At 42.1% G+C, this 4521-nt stretch overlaps 1 long non-coding RNA gene across 1 annotated transcript; it reads left to right on the top strand.

Annotated features, from left to right (window-relative positions):
- Window positions 1–3520: 3520 nt before the first annotated feature.
- Window positions 3521–4150, top strand: LOC115560034 (uncharacterized). The gene is made up of 2 exons (XR_003979667.1): window positions 3521–3791; window positions 4048–4150. It is a non-coding gene; the product is annotated as an uncharacterized LOC115560034 (long non-coding RNA).
- The last annotated feature ends 371 nt before the right edge of the window (window positions 4151–4521 follow it).

The raw sequence follows: 4521 nt of genomic DNA, 5'->3' as shown, positions 1-4521 counted from the left end.
GAAATAGATGAATACAATGCAATACAATACAAATATAAAGTTAGGAACGCTAATAAATGTAATTTGTAAATAAGTGTTATCTGTCTTGTCGCGCTCAATGAACGAGTTCGCGAATGTTCAAGAACCTTCCACGTCATTCGACGCGATCGCCCGTTGCCCGGCAACCAGGGATTAAATTAACGACGTCCCGTCGTCCCGGGGACATAATTAATTGTCATCGGGAGGATTTTTATTCTCTCTCGGGTCGACTTCGGGATGAAGAGAATTTTGCGGGCACTGACTTCATTTTTCTGTTTAAGTTTTCAACACTTTCTGCGATGTTCGCGATCGGTGGAAAAGACCTATTTAATGGAAAGGGCTTCGTTCAATTGGCTGGCGCGCTCGCGTTTGGGTTGTTCAGTGAGACAGCGGGGGTAAAATCCCCCGTTCGTCAGGCTTTCTTGGTTCACTGGAGAAGGAGGGGCTGCGCACGGAGTCAAAAAAAAAAGTGGGCCGGCCCACCGGGAGACTTCCCGATCTCCAGCCTATGCTGCAGAGCGAATTTAAATCGCCGGCAGAACGGCCTGGGGGTCTAACACCGTCATTCATCTAAATTTAATTTATCTAAATTTCATATATACATAGCATTTCACATTAATCGCAATTATAACATGGGTCTTCTCAATGCCATTGAACGCTCCGTTCACTTGCATGGGACCTTCACAACTTCCGGCGGTTAATTATATTTAATAATTCACCGTTGCTAAGTACAATCATGAGTATAATTGACCTCTGTCAAGGAAAACAACAGATTTTTCGCCTCTAATGAAACCCCTCTCCGCAAGTACCGGTAACTTGTCAACCCCAGCGTCTTCGGCTGCTGCGTTGTCTCTTTGCAGACAGTGCAACACCTCTACCCAAGCCCCCCCCCTTGAACCGCGGAGCCGTCGCATTTACATCAGAATGAAACCCAATAAACCGCCAATGTGTGTAGGGTCCGGAAGGGTAAATTGGGGTTCTAGCTCAAGCAGGCAAAAAAAAAAATTGGGCAGTGTAAACGTGCGGACCATGCCGCAAAAAAGGCGTGCATAAGATGGCATATTAGGCAGTCTCGCGCTGCTCAAGAGGCAAGCAGTGCGAGAGCCTGCTGCTCTGCGATCACCGGCGCAAAATTATGGTAACATAGATAGACCACAGTTCTGCGAGGGTGTTGCTTGTCATCTGGAAATAAATATATTATTTCATCAACATAATGTATTGTGTTTTTATTATATTATCAGTAGGCCTAAGTAACGACTCAAAATGTAAAAAATATTTATGGGAAAAATTCGGGACGGTTCAAAATGTTTTTCGGGACGTTTCCGGGACGGTGGTGAAAAAAAGTTAATTTTAACCCCTGCCGGCAACGGGCGACACGATCGTCTGTTGCCAGGCAGGTTTGGAATGAATTACTATGGATGACGTAGGCCGGTACAATTTTCGCCCCCGGTACAATTTTTAACGTGAAAGCACCAAATCCTATGGCCCCAAAATCCGTGTATTTTCCGTTCAATCCATATCCGTTTGGAAATCAAAACATGAAAAACGTAAAGTGACCTTTTAAAAAAAATCATCCTTGTTGGGATAGCTTGACCAGAAATTCATCACATGTATTTCTCTTTTAAAACATGTATACCGGTGTAATAGTCTCTGTATGAGCTTTTACCAATAATAAAGTCGAGAGAACAGTTTGGGAAAGCTGAGCGGTAGGGTAACCGCCTCCCCTCTGCCGCGTTACCTCATTGAAATGAAGGGAGGCGACGAGCTGCTGCGCGGTGGAGGCGCGGAAACTCGCAATAATATCATATTCCAACCTAAATGGTTGTGCCGATTGCCAAACAACTGATGGGCCCATGAGTTAACAATAATTAATAACATTAGCACACTTACCAGATGTGGAGGTCTGTGGACTGTGTATAGTAGACCATCTTCATTTTGTGTCTGCAGTTTTTGCATTTCACTTTACTTTGCAGCAACCTTTTCTTTTGCAACCATGTTATCAACTTGAATGATGTTTTTTTTGTCTCCTTGACATTCACTCTTCTCAAAAGTGTTCCCGCAAGCGAAGCCATAGCACCGGTGGGCAGAGGAAATAACTGATGTTACGGGCCAAAAAGTCCCTGATTTGAAAATCTGGCGCACTTTTCTGTTATTGGTTCAATATGTGGAGGTACGCTTGATTTTTACATCTAAACACCTCCCACCGCAAAGGTTGGGCTGATTCCCTGACTGATGCCTGACTCAATCATAATAATCAAGCGCTTCTACCGTTCGATTGGCTAAGCCGCACCGCCAACTCGGTGCCGTTGAAAGAAGCTATTAGTCCACCCAAAATAAATTGGATCTTGTCGCTATGGTAAGTATCAACCCTCTCTCAACAGTTATTGTTTTATTTCGAAAGCAGGCGCCATTACTTGTATGTGTGAACCACTTATGTTAGGCCTATCTCTTGTTTCAGTACCAGCATATGATTTTTCATCAGTTAAGATTGGCCTCGCCTGGAAATATGAATAGGCCTATGGTGGAAAGGCCTGAGCGCTCTACCCAAGCAAAAGGACAGCGGGGGAATGAAGGAGAAAGCTCCGATATGCCTACTGCTGGTAAGTTGGGTTGACACATTTGTAAAGTCAGTGTAATACTCAGAACTGTTTCTGGCCGGGCTCAGCAAGAGCTAGTAACGTTAGTTTTGCTTAGCTAGGGGGTGACAACGTTAATAGCTGCTTGGCGACATCGTAGACTTTTCTTCCCGTCTCGATATTCACATACTTTGGCGCATGTAGCAGTGTTGCGGGTGGTCATTGCCAACTGAATAATAGACGATTGTCTGGATATTTCAACCAAAGGCTCATAATTAGCTTTAGACCATGAACCATAAAATTGTGGGACTTTTTATTAACGCCACCACAAGCGTTTAATTGCGAGACAGTGGCGGGACTACTTTTCAAAGTAATAATTCAGCTGCAAATAAGCAACTGTATTTCACCAAAAACAGAAGCCCTTACCAGTGATATTTATCTACATAATTTTTGCAGGTTTTTGTCTCGTGTGACCTGTGCGCCTATGAGCGCCTATCAAGGCGCATTTTAGTGTCATAAGCAGGGCTGTAGTGGTCAAATTAGAGGTGGGTAAACTATGAATTTTTTGATCAGACCGACCTCGACACAACGCAACGCAAAGTGTTTCGACTCTGTAAGGCTAGCCTGGTTATATTCCATTATGTTATCAATTAAAGTCATATTAAATCAATCAGTGACAGTCAATGAATGTGTTTGTAGTTTATTCAAGTTATTCAAATTTCAACAGTAAAGAAAAGTATGTGTAGATTAAGAACTATCTATCTATGGCATGTGTGTATGTGTGTGTATTAGTATGCATGCTTTTCACAGTAGTACCCAGAGGCATAGGCGTCGATTACGCCGGGGACGCGTCCCCACCAGTTTTCGTAAAGACTAATTTTGTCCCCACCAGAAAAAAAAAACAAATAAATAATAAATAAAATATGTATAGTTTTTTAAAAATGAATGTTTATAGCGCGAGACAGATGCGAACCAATCCACAAAAAAACGATCTGCATACGGCACACAAGCCAGCCGTCAACAATTTGCAACAATTATAACATTTGGATGAGTAGTTCTAGAATGGGGGAGGGGTGGGTGGTACGGTGGGCGGCTCCTTCTCTGTGTAATCTGAACCTGACTGCTTGCTGCGCACTTCCATGGACAATCTGCTGCGGTTGCAGCCTCATGCATTTGAGGAAAGGAGGTCCGGAGGAGGTAACGTAACGTATCTATATTTATTCATGATGACAATCTGTACAAACTCCTTTGTCGTAGTTTGACCGAGGGCAGCGAACGATTTATCTTGATAGTTTCTATCATTGAAGCTATAGCCAACATTAGCTTCACTAAGTTCTGATTGACTTAGTTCCTCTCCCTGATCAAATGTAAACAAAGACAGAAGATTGATAACTTAATTGATTTAGCTCTGTCTTATTTATTTATTTTAAAATGCAGTGTTTTCTCCTTTTAGGAACTTGTTTCTGCCAACTCACCTCTTCATTGCCATCTACCAGTTCCTGCCTTTCATTAAGCTCTGATGTTCCTTATAAATAAATAAAAATGTGTTAACTCAATTGATTATGCCCTCTATTTTATGAGATTTATGTGGTGTGCAAACAAAAGTCTTGTAACCTTTATTGTAATGATTTGACCACTATGACGGTATGTTGGTTGTGGTATATGTTATCAATATTGTAATTGGTTTTTGACAAAATATTGGTTTGGAGTGTGCGGTTGCCTGGTACCATGGTTGTTACTTGGTACAAATAATATGGATGATTTACGACCATCTAGTGGGGAGTCTGAAAACTGCTAACGAAACGTCATTGAAGTGAAAATAAAATAAATCATTCGTACTGTTGTAAATTCAAAATGAATTTAAATAGGAAAGCTAAACGTTGAAGCACATAGGGCAAAACACTCCAGTAGCACTAGGCATGCTAGC

Source organism: Gadus morhua, chromosome 15 (assembly GCF_902167405.1).
Source record: "Gadus morhua chromosome 15, gadMor3.0, whole genome shotgun sequence".
Classification (NCBI taxonomy): domain Eukaryota; kingdom Metazoa; phylum Chordata; class Actinopteri; order Gadiformes; family Gadidae; genus Gadus; species Gadus morhua.
Note: the sequence above shows the minus strand (reverse complement) of the source record. Positions and strands in the feature narration are given on the sequence as shown.